This window comes from Lethenteron reissneri, chromosome 24, assembly GCF_015708825.2.
Source record: "Lethenteron reissneri isolate LAM-NWPU_2019-01 chromosome 24, ASM1570882v1, whole genome shotgun sequence".
Classification (NCBI taxonomy): Eukaryota; Metazoa; Chordata; class Hyperoartia; order Petromyzontiformes; family Petromyzontidae; genus Lethenteron; species Lethenteron reissneri.
The window spans coordinates 8,041,813-8,058,837 of NC_083802.1; the positions used below are offsets into that span (position 1 = coordinate 8,041,813).

Below are 17,025 nucleotides of genomic sequence, written 5' to 3' on the forward strand. Positions count from 1 at the left end.
AGTGTTCTGATGCGCTTGATGGTTCCACCGGTGTCAAGGAATGTCAAATCCAGGAGGTGCGATGGAAATTAGGTATGAAACGATGCGTGGATTCGTCACACAAAAAAATCTATGACACACAAGGTACACGAATGAGAGGGTGATAATTTATTTAAATGTATGCACATTACGTGGTAAATGTTAATTTTACTTTTAGGTTAATGGGGCCACAAAACTCTACAAATGGCACAGAAAAAAAAAACATGGATGGGCTCATACGGTAACAAATTATTCTTGAATGAAATGGAATCACGACCGCAAATTATGACAAGAGCATCGCTGGGGAGGAGTGAATCATTGCATGCGCAGCAGTGATGCGCATACAGTTCCCTTCGTCTTAATGGGCTTAAAGAAGCACAGCAGGTTTTGAATGGGCCATACAAGTCAGAGCATCAGTACCATAATTTCCCCGTATAAAGTGTGTGAACCTGCAGGCTAGCAATTGAAATGTGCACGTTCTTGGGTAAGATTGTAGACCGAACTGCGTGCACAACTGTCTCCTTCACATATCTGTATCTCCACATCAAAGTACTTTTTATACAACTCATCAGCCGCGCGGCCTTCTGCAGCTAATGGGTTCTGTAACAAATACTTTTATATATAAGATTGGAGACGGATATGTGAAGGAGACAGACTCCTTATTTATTTTCTATGCAATAACGCTTATGATTATTTTGACTTCTCTGTTCATAACTGTCTGCCCTGATTCCTCTCTCCCATCCCCACAATGGGTGCTGTGTCTATTTAAGCCTATTGCGATGGTGGAACATTTTCATCCTGATGATGCCTATAGACTGCTTGCTGTAGTTGAAGCATATTACTTGTCAAACTAAAAGTTGATGTGCCCGAACTTATCTTGGATATTTATATTCATTATGTCTATTCACAACACGTATTACAATTGATTTAACTTTCCAACACATTCAAAACTGATTTTGTCTATATCAGCGGTTCTCTACCCTTTCAAGTGTGAGGACCCCTTTTCAACCTCCAAACATTTTGTAGGCCACCACATGCTACTGCAGTAGTTATTTGAAATTGTGCATTGCCTTGGTGAGGATGTGATTATATTATTTGTGTTTTCCAAGGACCCCCTGTAGTAGCCTCGTGGACCACCAGGGATCCGCGTAACACAGATTTGGAACCGCTGGTCTATATAGTAATGGAGGCACTCTGGAAGGATGGGGTTGAAAGAGATTCATGGTCTGAAGAGATGTTTATTTCGGACATACAGGAGATAATAAGTGTCAGTAGAATAACCTTGGTGGAAACCAGATTTGACTGGCCCATGGAAACCATGGAGAGACAGGAATTTGCAGACTTGGGAAAAGATAACCCTTTATCGGAATTTTACATGGGAAGTTTGAGACGGGATATAACTTCGCAGGCATGTTGCGGTTCATTGTGGGTTAATTCATGATGGTAGTAAGAGCAGCAGTATTGGAGGCATTAATGATGCTGGTAATATGGACAACGTGGATAGGCAGTAACACGTTTCGAGGGCAGAGGATGGAAGACGTTTTTAGGTTCGAGATGATTGTATTCATGCTATTTAGGTTGACAGGCTGCAGGTTGTGAAGCGTAGGTGGTGCAGAGACAGAAGAACGGGCAATAGGAGGTCCAGTCAGATACCAGAATGCCATTCCTCATTTACTCAACCTACAAAGAGCAATAGGAGGCAAGTTGGAAATTGACAAAGTAATAATGGTACATTATTTGAATGGGAGAAGTAAAAGCATAATTATTCCAGGAGTCTGGGACTCAAAGCTCGAGTCCATTTCACGAGTTCCTCCGCTTCTGCCTCCCAGTTCACATGGTCGGGTTCGATCTGAGGCTGTGGCGTAGGCCGAACCCTTGGGGCTTGCCTAGTCACCCTGATCAGCCTAGGGCTCTGGTCCTGGGTAGAGGTGGAAGCTTGGGTGCCTGAATCATCGTTTGGGTAGAAAAAAGACGCACAGAAAAAACAAGAATTAAAAATAACAATTAAAATAATTGTCCTTTTAACTGGTGACAGCTAACTCAGATTAATTATTTTTGTCATTACATACTATGTCCTTTAACCTGGTGCAAGGCTAAGGAGTTATTATCCCTTGAGTCTAACGTTCTTTAACCAGGTGAGTGCCCGTTGAGATTAATTATCTATTGTGAATGTGGCCTTTTATTTATAAAGGCTCTTCAAGACCATTATCCCTTGCGATTGATGTCCTTTATTGACTAGTAGAGAGCTACAGAAATTAATTACCTAATGCCAGTGACATCCTTTATGAAAATGAGGGTCGTTTGAGAAGTATTATTTGAGTGATGACCGTCCTTTAACCAGGTGAGGTCCACTGGGATTCAGTCACACTTTATACAAAACACATTTGTCCTTAAATTGTAAATACTTATTACCTTTATATATAATTCTGGAGAGCCTCACCCAGTCTTGAAAATATTTTTAGGAGAGTCGTTGCATATGATTGGCAAATTCTTTATTGATGGGATACAGCTTTAAAACACATGAGCTATAAATATACAGTAAGTCAGTGACAACCTACTTGCTGTCCTGACAGGTAAGACTCACCGGGGTTTTGAGTGGTGGCGGTTTGGGACCAGTGGCTGAGATAATCGCTGAAGGGAATAACTTTAACCCTAAAAACACACGCAAATATACACACTGTTTCACTATACCCAAAGAGCAACATGTCACCTATTGGGGCAAATGATGTTGTTCATCATCAACAGCCACGATCAATCCACGGCTGGATGAAGGCATCAGAAAGCCACCGCCAACCCATCTAGCACCTGCCCAGCAGCTGATTGTCTGGGAGATGCTCTCATTTGGCTGCCACTCCACATTAGTCTCGACGACCCGTCATCATGTCTTCTGGGGACATGTCCTGCCCAAGCCCACTGTCTTAACAGTCAATATACGAGGGGGTGGTGTGGCCAGGACTAAGCTCGGTTGTTGATTTCCTCACTTATTGTACGGTACTCGTTTAAAGCTGAGTCAACTTAGGGGAGGCCCAGGAGATGGGTTCAGGTTCATACTGCAGTGTGTGAACCACTGCACCACAGACACAAAGATAAATATCTCTCTTATAGCCTTAACAGACTTGGGGCCAGTGATGTTTGCGAGCCCCTACGGAAGCTAGCACGGCACGCGTGGTGGCGAATGGCCATCTGCATGTTCAACCGCCTTAAATAAAGACACATGTCCATTGTGTATATTTATAAAGATACATTGCGGTTATCATACTGGTGCTGCTGTTGATGATGGTAATGATAACACTGATAATGACAATACTGCTGCTGCTGAATATGCCGCTGATGACAATATATGGTTGATGCTAATTCTGATCCTGCCACTGCTGTGACTGATGTTGCTTCGGATATTGATGACAATGAAGCCGTTAACGCTGTTGTTGATGATAATTCTGCTGCTGATAAGGGTGCTGATGATGTTGCTGTTCATGATTATACTTATGCTGATGTCAATGACGATGATGATACCTCGAGCAGCTGTTCTTCACAACCGTGTCTTCTCTTTGCTTGATGTCACCCTTGACGCGTGGCTCCATTCACGTTCATCCCCGATCAATATCTCCGCTCCGGTCCCTGAGGGCAATCAACGCAACACACCATCAATAATTGTCCCCTCTTAACGAGACCCGACGTCGTCACCTTCACCAGGAGCTACACACTGTTGTATCCTAACCCTTCTTCCATAATTGAGATTAATAATATTTGATGATTTTTATATATTATCTTTTTACTTGTTTTTTTTAATGATTGAAACACACCAAGCGCAGCAAACTGCAAAACACCAGGTGTTGTTAAGTAATGAACTGGAGGAGGGCTAGGATGGCAGAATTTGCAACCTTGCTTCAAGGAAAGATAAGGCCTGATGAACGGGCACATGTCACCCGTGCAGGCGGCAGAGACAGTGGGAGTGTCAGCCAGACATAGTTAAGGCAAAAAGCCCAACCATCCTGCATGGTTTTAAAGTAACGTCAAAATTCGAAATTCAACAACAGAGTAGGCTAAATTACCGATCCTCGCGCTCGCTCAAATTGGAGACCAGGCTGCGAGCTACATAAATGAACCATTGCCCATTTGCTAATCCAATACTGAATGTTAATATTACTGAAGTCAAAACGAATTCTATGACCTCAGCACATGGGCAAATAATAGGGCAGTGTCGACTCAAAGGCAATGGAAGAAACAGAGGCGCCTTTGTCTAAATCACAACCACAGAAAGCCAGGAATCATCACTGATTGTGTGTTCAGGGATTCCGAGCTAGTTAGAACACGTGCACAGGGGGGGAGCTGATGTAAACAACCCTGCACGTCTGAACGTGAGGGGGCCTTTGACCTGAAAGTAAGAATAACACTCCCAGAGCAGAAGGTTGGATGACCACAGTGAGACGAGAATAAGAGTGGTGTATATCTCTCAAGGAGGCAGACCCAGCTGAACAACAAGGCTGCGGGGTCACCAGAAGTTCGCATTCGCCTAGTTAAGACAAAAAGCTCAATTATTCTGTATTGCTATTAAAGTAACGTTAAAGTCGGAATTTAACAACAGGGTAGGCTAAAGTTATCGATACTCACACCCACTCCAATTAAACCAGGCCACAAGTTACGCCTACTGAACCATCACCATTATTAAGTCAATATGAAATGTTATTTCCATACTTCAATACTTTCTATACAATTCGACCCGAAGCATATGACAATCAGAACCTTCCTAAGTCAAAATTGAATCGCACCCAGACAGGAGCGAATAGTCAATATAAGGTTGAAGAGGGAAGGAAATCAAGAGCACGGCGAACTGCAAACGTAAGCAAAAGCCGGGAACAACACCAGCCCAGCAACAGCGAGTGGGGCTTCGACAGGCCATAAAGTAGAATAATAACTCCCGGGGTCAGGGGACACAAGAAGAAGCAGGCAGACAAAAACCAGAACTGACTCCAAGGTTCAACCGCCCTCACCTACTCAGGAGGGACGGAAATTAATGAGGCCTTGAATTAACGGCAGGCAACAACAACGGCGAGCAGAGATAGGGTGGGGCAAAGACTGCGGGCTATGGAATGCAACTTCGTGTCAGTAAAGCCCTGACAAACAAGTTAAGTTAAAGACATCACAATACATAATATCGCACATAACATCAATGTTAACGCTATTCACCGTAAACTATATTCCGCTTATATAACCATCCAGGCACCAAGGAATACGAATTCCTAGGATCAAGAAACTTACCCCTTAACCTAAGATATCGGAAATAAATTAATAGTAATAAGTATATGCATGAAATGACAAAGTAAAACTTATGGAAAAGCCAGGATAACGGGATGAATCACAACCAGGTCGAATATAATACATAATAAAAAAAACAACGATGTTAAACCCAGGGTCGGAGAGAAAGGGAGATCCCGGCCGTCTTTGTATCCCCGCAGCGCGGGATAGGAGTGTGTGTACGCTCGGGGAAACACCTACACTTGGGTCGGGCACCACGATGGGAAACGACAGACCTTAGGTTACATACAGAATCATAACTGTGAAATAGTAAGGGACAAATGTTAACTTAAAACTTTTTAACCATTTCTTTGTGCGCCGGGTCGGAGAGAGTGTTGCCCCTCCCTCCAGGTTGTGCAACACGAACAAAGACGCCTATGAGACGATTTGTAACGTCTGTGTTTTGGGTCATGAAGACGGCCAGACAAGAGATAATATTGCACCCAGACAGAGAGACGACTTCGAGGCAATTTGTAACATCTGATTGTTTGCTCGTGGGTTTTATGGAGGGAGTGTGACAACGAATATACCGTCAGTGATGCACACAAGGACACACGGACATACGGACAGACACATGGACACACCTGCCTACGGACAGATCCTGACACAGCAAAAATCGGAAGAAGCCCCGCCTTGTGGGCGGGATCCAGGGGGAATTTTCGGCATAAAGTAAAGGATCCTGAGCATTGGAAACCAGTGCGACGGGAGGGTCCACTCAGAAGCTCGACCGGGAGGGTCGACTCAGGAACGAGTGTGACGAGAGGGTCCACTCAGGAGCGCGACCGGGGGAGTCGGCTCAGGAGGAGTGCGACCAGTGGGTCCACTCAGGAGTGCGACCAGAGAGTCGACTCAGGAGCGAGGGCGACCAGCGGGTCGACCCAGGAGCGAGCTCGACCGGGAGGGTCGACTCAGGAGCGAGCTGCGACCAGCGGGTCGGCTCGACTCATCTTCAGCTCGTCAACCTCTGCTGCCGCCGGAGATCTCTGCTGCCGCCGGAGTGGTGATCGTTGCGGTTTGGCGACGATCCAGCGCTGCACGCTACGAGCGAGTTGTGGGCGCCACCTACCGACCGGGTTCCGAACTGCGACAGCGTATCAACTGCCATCCGAACCAATTCGCCACGGGATCGACTGATACGTATGACGCGCACCGCCCCCTCACCACACGACCACCAGGCGTCTGTTTGACCTAAAGAATCGACTCCGAACACTGACTATTCAAGACAACTCTTACCACTCAAAAACACTCGAACCCATAAGCCATCCGTGGCTGGAAAGCATCACAACGAGACCGAGTGATGGCCCTCCGTCGTTTATAAGAGTATTCTTAATTTTTATCTTTAATATTTAGTGGGCTGTACTCTTAATCGCATAAATTCCCAACAGATCCATCAATACGAACTGATTCTTGGCACCTCCTTCCGCCGAGCCACGCTCACGTGGGGAGTGGTGGCCCACCGGACCCTTATCAGGTGATCTGGTCCCCAATTAGTAAACTTGGTATAAGATAACGAGCTTCGGAAAAGGAGCACCGTCGCAGGCCCTTACTCCGAGCCGTTCTGTTGTCAGATAACCTGCCGATGTATCTGTTGAGATTGGTGCCTTTAAGAATAATAACTGTTTTGATTGTATTTTTTTTTTATCGCCGTATAATCTTTCAAGTATCTTTCAGTCATAATCGCCGCACGTACTCGCATCCTCTACAGAATATTCAACTGTTCCGTGACCCAAGGTGTTAACAACGTGATAAGGGTTGCGTATGATCAATAAGGAGTGCGGTACTGCGTGAACAATATTGAGTATAATCATTCATTAACGTTAAGGTTTTCTTAGCATAATATTTGCATGTTTTAACGACTCTCTCTCTCACTAAGAACCATCGCGTTATGCGGGATCCATGTGCCGTTGTCAAAGTGAAATCAGACAATCGTTGATGATACTGTATTGATGCCGTATTGACGTTCCGGGATTGAGAGTTCGCATACTATATCATAGTTAAGGTTGAATTAGTAATAAATTGATCAATACAGAAGTGGTTGTGTGATTCTTTCCTGAAATCTATGCATAAGATCTGCTTCTGCGTTGAGATTTGAACTTGGTGACCTTAATAAACACACTAATACATACTCAGTAAATGTTAAAGCGATAACGGGGTGAACCGGGGTCTGGTTATCATAACGACTTGCGCTATCATAATTACACCCACTCGCATAATTAATACGATTACCTCTCGAATTGGCATAATTAAAATGTGCGTAATTACATAAATTAACATATTTCCGGATAATTACACATTTGGCCAAATTTCATTTAATTATTATTATTTCCACTGAATATTCATAACCCACATATACAACATAATAATTTCACCCACGCACGCATACAGCATAACAAATTTTCATACCCAACATATACAACATAATGGGGGCTCGTCTTCCGGGATCTCTCGCAGACAGTTTGTGCATGAATTCAGGAACGAATCACTGATGTGTTAATCAAAGTGTTGTGAACTAACGTTGCCTTGTGATTGTAAACGGGGGTATACAAACAAAACGCGCTCTGAAGGGAAATACCAGAGTAGCAGAGTATAACAAAGACAGCTGGGCTGAGATTATTTGCTCGAGTTGAACTGACGCATCCTGTGATACAATTGTTTATATGCACTCTGAAAAGAAATATTAAGGTAACTCTTGCCATACTTAAGATGCTAGGATTAAGAATAATATTTGAATGGGTTACGGGATACGGGGAGCTCGTATTTAAACGTACCGACCAATCTGTTACAAAGCAGTACAGTCAGAGAGACATATGGGAAGGGAGCTGTATCGATAACACGAACACACCTTGGGGGAAACTAATTGACTGGATAAAAAGTAACGAAGGCAAACACGATGCAAAAACTGCAGAGAAGGCAGGACAGGACTCATACCTTCTCACACAGGCATACAGACAGGGATTGTGGAATGAAGGAAAATTTGGAAAGGAAACGGGAGAGAAATCGTCTCTAATAAACGACGAGAAATGTCCTCACACCCTCGAGAGGGAGGAGAAATCAAAGCTCGCGACACCAGCGAAACTCACAGACGTTGAGCCACAGAATAAATATGGAAGTAACATCAAATCACTCTCTTGGGTACGTGGACAGAGTCCAGGGATTGATTGCACAAAAGTTAAAGTAAAATCGCCAGGACATGGTACACTAAGGGCAGAGGCAAAAACTGAAGGGAAATGGCAACACGAGCGACACGGCCCTGGGCGCGCACACAGAAAATGCACACCACTTAAACACAGGGACACAGCACAGACCAAAGTGACAGATTGCCTGATGATAACTTGTTTGATGATGACGCTGTCAGCAATCAACTTTCGGAATACCTGTTCACCAGTAAAACCCTTAAGTTGATGGACAAGGCTCTAGTCAGAATTCCCGATTTTGACCCCCACAATAAGACTATGGATATCCACACACATATCGCGACAGTGGAAGAGGAGGCAATGATTAGAGGGCTGAGGAGACGGGATGAAAAAGCGAGTTTGTTGAAACGGACCTTACATAAAGAATCTATTCCATGGGTAAAGTCACTACCACACAAGGTTAGAAATGATTTTAAACAATTGAGCCTGGCAGTGATTCGGAAGTTTGGAGAATATTCGACACTCACTGAGGGGTTTTATGCTGTAAAATCGATGACCCAGGGCATGGACCAAGATCCACGTGACTACCTCGTCCAATTTAAAAGAGCGTATTACGCAGGCGATGTGAATCAATACCACGAAGGGGATAAAATGTTCAAAATTATGTTTTTTGAATCCTTAAGCCCAGAGATTACAGAAAGGGTGAGAATGGTTTTGAATCCAGAAACCGCATCCTTACGCCGCATAGAGAGCAAGGCGTACATGGCATGGTTATACAGAGCTAAGAATCATAATTCGGATCCAGAACACAGGGAGAGGGATGAGGAACCCAGCCTCTCAGAGAGGAATAAAAATCACCGAGCAGTCCCACCATGCAGAGAGCAGCAGAAACGCACGCACACATGGCAAAATAACCCAGAGAGAGGTTGGCACGAGAATGAGAGCGGCACAAAGCCGAACCTTCAGGAGAATCGCAGGAGGGGGAGGTTCAGAATAGAACCATACCAACACCCCATGCCCCGACATGCGCAAGGTCAAGATTACCCACAGGGATGGCGAAGTAACAATCCAGGAAAAATTTGGCACCCAAATGGGAAAAACACTGGGCCAAGGGTGCAGGAGAATCGTAGGAGGGAGAGGTTCAGAGCAGAACCATATCAACACCCCATCCCACGACACACGCAAGGTTCAAATTACGCACAGAGATGGGAAGATAACCACCTAGCGGGAAGGTGTTACACATACCGCGGAGGTATGGATGCGAACATTCACGAGAATCGCAGGATGGGAGGTCAAACACAATCGATCCAATTCCGACCAATTCCTCCACCGGCTATACCAGGAGGGAATAGAGGAATAACACAGAATACGGTCCAAATACGTGATGAACCATCCACAGTGATTGAGAGCGGGCAGCCCATACGCGCCACACCCGCCGAGGTGTTAAACCCGGGCTCAATGTGAAATACAGGCAGGCTGCAAGTGACAGGGCGGGCAAAAACGTGGACAGTGCTCCCGTAAATGACGCGCGGATCGAATACAAGGACAGGGTTGCATTGAAGCGTGATCGGACAGTACAAAAACAGACAGCAGGGACACGCCCTGAGGAGCGCAGGCATGAGCCTTTGAATGGGAAATATCCAAGGGAAACCAAAAATTATGTGGATCGGAGTGCTAAAATGGAGACGAATGTCCATGACGTACCGGGAATGGTGTTGAAATCCAACACACTAGTAAAAACAAAGAGGGCAACATTACGAGGGACAGAATTAAATCGACACACTGACTCGGCAAATGTGCATGTAATCGCAGAGAGAGCGAATGCCTCGAACCAAGTGTCAAAGTGGGTCGTGTGCGCGAATTCTGGTTATGTGCAGCACAATTTTTCACCACACACTCCCACGACACAGAGAGTCAGAGAGGAAACTACAAAAACGAACCCGAAAACCGTGATCGAATTATCGAAGTGATAAGTGGTGAACGAGGCAACATGAGGAAGGTAACGCATAAATGCGTTCGAAACCGCTACCTAGCGTTTCCCAGGATTTAACAAAAACAAAAATGAATATTCGTCGGAGTCATGATGTATCAGAACCGATGTAACGCAATATCGATGTTTAACGCTTGTTTAATTTTCTTTGCTCAATTCAAATATAACCATGTTAAGTTGTGACACGTACGCACGCGTTGTAAGGAATAGCAGCAAAACTTGAGGACAATCGATGGTTCATGATGGAAGAAGGGTATACATATTTTTTTAAAAATAACCCGTGGCCATTTGACCACTGGTCATTTTTAAAAGGGCGGTATGTTGTATCCTAACCCTTCTTCCATAATTGAGATTAATAATATTTGATGATTTTTATATATTATCTTTTTACTTGTTTTTTTAATGATTGAAACACACCAAGCGCAGCAAACTGCAAAACACCAGGTGTTGTTAAGTAATGAACTGGAGGAGGGCTAGGATGGCAGAATTTGCAACCTTGCTTCAAGGAACGATAAGGCCTGATGAACGGGCACATGTCACCCGTGCAGGCGGCAGAGACAGTGGGAGTGTCAGCCAGACATAGTTAAGGCAAAAAGCCCAACCATCCTGCATGGTTTTAAAGTAACGTCAAAATTCGAAATTCAACAACAGAGTAGGCTAAATTACCGATCCTCGCGCTCGCTCAAATTGGAGACCAGGCTGCGAGCTACATAAATGAACCATTGCCCATTTGCTAATCCAATACTGAATGTTAATATTACTGAAGTCAAAACGAATTCTATGACCTCAGCACATGGGCAAATAATAGGGCAGTGTCGACTCAAAGGCAATGGAAGAAACAGAGGCGCCTTTGTCTAAATCACAACCACAGAAAGCCAGGAATCATCACTGATTGTGTGTTCAGGGATTCCGAGCTAGTTAGAACACGTGCACAGGGGGGGAGCTGATGTAAACAACCCTGCACGTCTGAACGTGAGGGGGCCTTTGACCTGAAAGTAAGAATAACACTCCCAGAGCAGAAGGTTGGATGACCACAGTGAGACGAGAATAAGAGTGGTGTATATCTCTCAAGGAGGCAGACCCAGCTGAACAACAAGGCTGCGGGGTCACCAGAAGTTCGCATTCGCCTAGTTAAGACAAAAAGCTCAATTATTCTGTATTGCTATTAAAGTAACGTTAAAGTCGGAATTTAACAACAGGGTAGGCTAAAGTTATCGATACTCACACCCACTCCAATTAAACCAGGCCACAAGTTACGCCTACTGAACCATCACCATTATTAAGTCAATATGAAATGTTATTTCCATACTTCAATACTTTCTATACAATTCGACCCGAAGCATATGACAATCAGAACCTTCCTAAGTCAAAATTGAATCGCACCCAGACAGGAGCGAATAGTCAATATAAGGTTGAAGAGGGAAGGAAATCAAGAGCACGGCGAACTGCAAACGTAAGCAAAAGCCGGGAACAACACCAGCCCAGCAACAGCGAGTGGGGCTTCGACAGGCCATAAAGTAGAATAATAACTCCCGGGGTCAGGGGACACAAGAAGAAGCAGGCAGACAAAAACCAGAACTGACTCCAAGGTTCAACCGCCCTCACCTACTCAGGAGGGACGGAAATTAATGAGGCCTTGAATTAACGGCAGGCAACAACAACGGCGAGCAGAGATAGGGTGGGGCAAAGACTGCGGGCTATGGAATGCAACTTCGTGTCAGTAAAGCCCTGACAAACAAGTTAAGTTAAAGACATCACAATACATAATATCGCACATAACATCAATGTTAACGCTATTCACCGTAAACTATATTCCGCTTATATAACCATCCAGGCACCAAGGAATACGAATTCCTAGGATCAAGAAACTTACCCCTTAACCTAAGATATCGGAAATAAATTAATAGTAATAAGTATATGCATGAAATGACAAAGTAAAACTTATGGAAAAGCCAGGATAACGGGATGAATCACAACCAGGTCGAATATAATACATAATAAAAAAAACAACGATGTTAAACCCAGGGTCGGAGAGAAAGGGAGATCCCGGCCGTCTTTGTATCCCCGCAGCGCGGGATAGGAGTGTGTGTACGCTCGGGGAAACACCTACACTTGGGTCGGGCACCACGATGGGAAACGACAGACCTTAGGTTACATACAGAATCATAACTGTGAAATAGTAAGGGACAAATGTTAACTTAAAACTTTTTAACCATTTCTTTGTGCGCCGGGTCGGAGAGAGTGTTGCCCCTCCCTCCAGGTTGTGCAACACGAACAAAGACGCCTATGAGACGATTTGTAACGTCTGTGTTTTGGGTCATGAAGACGGCCAGACAAGAGATAATATTGCACCCAGACAGAGAGACGACTTCGAGGCAATTTGTAACATCTGATTGTTTGCTCGTGGGTTTTATGGAGGGAGTGTGACAACGAATATACCGTCAGTGATGCACACAAGGACACACGGACATACGGACAGACACATGGACACACCTGCCTACGGACAGATCCTGACACAGCAAAAATCGGAAGAAGCCCCGCCTTGTGGGCGGGATCCAGGGGGAATTTTCGGCATAAAGTAAAGGATCCTGAGCATTGGAAACCAGTGCGACGGGAGGGTCCACTCAGAAGCTCGACCGGGAGGGTCGACTCAGGAACGAGTGTGACGAGAGGGTCCACTCAGGAGCGCGACCGGGGGAGTCGGCTCAGGAGGAGTGCGACCAGTGGGTCCACTCAGGAGTGCGACCAGAGAGTCGACTCAGGAGCGAGGGCGACCAGCGGGTCGACCCAGGAGCGAGCTCGACCGGGAGGGTCGACTCAGGAGCGAGCTGCGACCAGCGGGTCGGCTCGACTCATCTTCAGCTCGTCAACCTCTGCTGCCGCCGGAGATCTCTGCTGCCGCCGGAGTGGTGATCGTTGCGGTTTGGCGACGATCCAGCGCTGCACGCTACGAGCGAGTTGTGGGCGCCACCTACCGACCGGGTTCCGAACTGCGACAGCGTATCAACTGCCATCCGAACCAATTCGCCACGGGATCGACTGATACGTATGACGCGCACCGCCCCCTCACCACACGACCACCAGGCGTCTGTTTGACCTAAAGAATCGACTCCGAACACTGACTATTCAAGACAACTCTTACCACTCAAAAACACTCGAACCCATAAGCCATCCGTGGCTGGAAAGCATCACAACGAGACCGAGTGATGGCCCTCCGTCGTTTATAAGAGTATTCTTAATTTTTATCTTTAATATTTAGTGGGCTGTACTCTTAATCGCATAAATTCCCAACAGATCCATCAATACGAACTGATTCTTGGCACCTCCTTCCGCCGAGCCACGCTCACGTGGGGAGTGGTGGCCCACCGGACCCTTATCAGGTGATCTGGTCCCCAATTAGTAAACTTGGTATAAGATAACGAGCTTCGGAAAAGGAGCACCGTCGCAGGCCCTTACTCCGAGCCGTTCTGTTGTCAGATAACCTGCCGATGTATCTGTTGAGATTGGTGCCTTTAAGAATAATAACTGTTTTGATTGTATTTTTTTTTTATCGCCGTATAATCTTTCAAGTATCTTTCAGTCATAATCGCCGCACGTACTCGCATCCTCTACAGAATATTCAACTGTTCCGTGACCCAAGGTGTTAACAACGTGATAAGGGTTGCGTATGATCAATAAGGAGTGCGGTACTGCGTGAACAATATTGAGTATAATCATTCATTAACGTTAAGGTTTTCTTAGCATAATATTTGCATGTTTTAACGACTCTCTCTCTCACTAAGAACCATCGCGTTATGCGGGATCCATGTGCCGTTGTCAAAGTGAAATCAGACAATCGTTGATGATACTGTATTGATGCCGTATTGACGTTCCGGGATTGAGAGTTCGCATACTATATCATAGTTAAGGTTGAATTAGTAATAAATTGATCAATACAGAAGTGGTTGTGTGATTCTTTCCTGAAATCTATGCATAAGATCTGCTTCTGCGTTGAGATTTGAACTTGGTGACCTTAATAAACACACTAATACATACTCAGTAAATGTTAAAGCGATAACGGGGTGAACCGGGGTCTGGTTATCATAACGACTTGCGCTATCATAATTACACCCACTCGCATAATTAATACGATTACCTCTCGAATTGGCATAATTAAAATGTGCGTAATTACATAAATTAACATATTTCCGGATAATTACACATTTGGCCAAATTTCATTTAATTATTATTATTTCCACTGAATATTCATAACCCACATATACAACATAATAATTTCACCCACGCACGCATACAGCATAACAAATTTTCATACCCAACATATACAACAACACCAAGCCTGTGTGTGTCCCACATCAGTGTGAGGCTGCGTTCACGAGTAAAAAAACAAACTTTGAAGTAACTTTCTTCAGTGCTTCCGTGATTGTAATGCAGTCACTTTGTGTTTAAAAAAAAGCATGATACAGTTAGTGACAACGAAGAAGTGAAATAAGGGGAGTCGTTTACGAGAGGTTCAATGTCTTCTAATGGGTTCTCACCTGGTTAAATAAAGGATGTCAAACACGAGAAACACTCAATCTCAATGGGCTCCTCACCTGGTTGAATAAAGGACGTCAATCACGATGTCATCTCAATGGGCTGCTCACCTGGTTGAATAAAGGACGTCAACACGATGTCATCTTAATGGGCTGCTCACCTGGTTGAATAAAGGACGTCAAACACGATGTCATCTCAACGGGCTCCTCACCTGGTTAAATAAAGGACGTCAATCACGATGTCATCTCAACGGGCTCCTCACCTGGTTGAATAAAGGACGTCAATCACGACGTCATCTCAATGGGCTGCTCACCTGGTTGAATACAGGACGTCAATCACGATGTCATCTCAATGGGCTCCTCACCTGGTTGAATAAAGGACGTCAATCACGATGTCATCTCATTGGACTGCTCACCTGGTTGAATAAAGGACGTCAATCACGATGTCATCTTAATGGGCTCCTCACCTGGTTGAATAAAGGACGTCAATCACGACGTCATCTCAATGGGCTGCTCACCTGGTTGAATAAAGGACGTCAATCACGATGTCATCTCAATGGGCTCCTCACCTGGTTGAATAAAGGACGTCAATCACGATGTCATCTCATTGGACTGCTCACCTGGTTGAATAAAGGACGTCAATCACGATGTCATCTCAATGGGCTCCTCACCTGGTTGAATAAAGGACGTCAATCACGATGTCATCTCAATGGACTGCTCACCTGGTTGAATAAAGGACGTCAATCACGATGTCATCTCAATGGACTGCTCACCTGGTTGAATAAAGGCCGTCAATCACGATGTCATCTTAATGGGCTGCTCACCTGGTTGAATAAAGGACGTCAATCACGATGTCATCTCAATGGGCTCCTCACCTGGTTGAATAAAGGACGTCAATCACGATGTCATCTCAATGGACTGCTCACCTGGTTGAATAAAGGACGTCAATCACGATGTCATCTTAATGGGCTCCTCACCTGGTTGAATAAAGGACGTCAATCACGAGATCATCTCAATGGACTGCTCACCTGGTTGAATAAAGGACGTCAATCACGATGTCATCTCAATGGGCTCCTCACCTGGTTGAATAAAGGACGTCAATCACGAGATCATCTCAATGGGCTGCTCACCTGGTTGAATAAAGGACGTCAATCACGATGTCATCTCAATGGGCTCCTCACCTGGTTGAATAAAGGACGTCAATCACGATGTCATCTCAATGGGCTGCTCACCTGGTTGAATAAAGGACGTCAATCACGATGTCATCTCAATGGGCTGCTCACCTGGTTGAATAAAGGACGTCAATCACGATGTCATCTCAATGGGCTGCTCACCTGGTTGAATAAAGGACGTCAATCACGATGTCATCTTAATGGGCTCCTCACCTGGTTGAATAAAGGACGTCAATCACGATGTCATCTCAATGGGCTGCTCACCTGGTTGAATAAAGGACGTCAATCACGATGTCATCTCAATGGGCTGCTCACCTGGTTGAATAAAGGACGTCAATCACGATGTCATCTTAATGGGCTCCTCACCTGGTTGAATAAAGGACGTCAATCACGATGTCATCTCAATGGGCTGCTCACCTGGTTGAATAAAGGACGTCAATCACGATGTCATCTCAACGGGCTCCTCACCTGGTTAAATAAAGGACGTCAATCACGAGATCATCTCAATGGGCTGCTCACCTGGTTGAATAAAGGACGTCAATCACGATGTCATCTCAACGGGCTCCTCACCTGGTTAAATAAAGGACGTCAATCACGAGATCATCTCAATGGGCTGCTCACCTGGTTGAATAAAGGACGTCAATCACGATGTCATCTCAATGGGCTGCTCACCTGGTTAAACGAAGGATATCAACCACGACGGAGTGAAACTCGCCTGGTGACGCTGAGCGCCACGTGTGTTTGTACAGTTTCGCGATGACGTCACCGCCTCGGCGTCCCCTCGCGGTTGCCGCGGATACCCCGAAATGACGTCACTCAGCAGCCTTGCGGGCTACGTCACCGCACTGGTAGGATGACGTCACGGGCACACTGGCGGAGCTGTC

General features: G+C 45.3%; 2 long non-coding RNA genes across 2 annotated transcripts; both read right to left on the reverse strand.

The window, feature by feature from the left end:
* Positions 1-728: 728 nt before the first annotated feature.
* Positions 729-16,919, reverse strand: LOC133346495 (uncharacterized). The gene is made up of 4 exons (XR_009755567.1): positions 16,814-16,919; positions 3,532-3,636; positions 2,603-2,670; positions 729-1,962 (listed from the first exon to the last, which is right to left on the reverse strand). It is a non-coding gene; the product is annotated as an uncharacterized LOC133346495 (long non-coding RNA).
* Positions 14,786-16,787, reverse strand: LOC133346496 (uncharacterized). Its single transcript, XR_009755568.1, has 3 exons — positions 16,763-16,787; positions 16,559-16,609; positions 14,786-15,029 (listed from the first exon to the last, which is right to left on the reverse strand). It is a non-coding gene; the product is annotated as an uncharacterized LOC133346496 (long non-coding RNA).
* Positions 16,920-17,025: the final 106 nt, after the last annotated feature.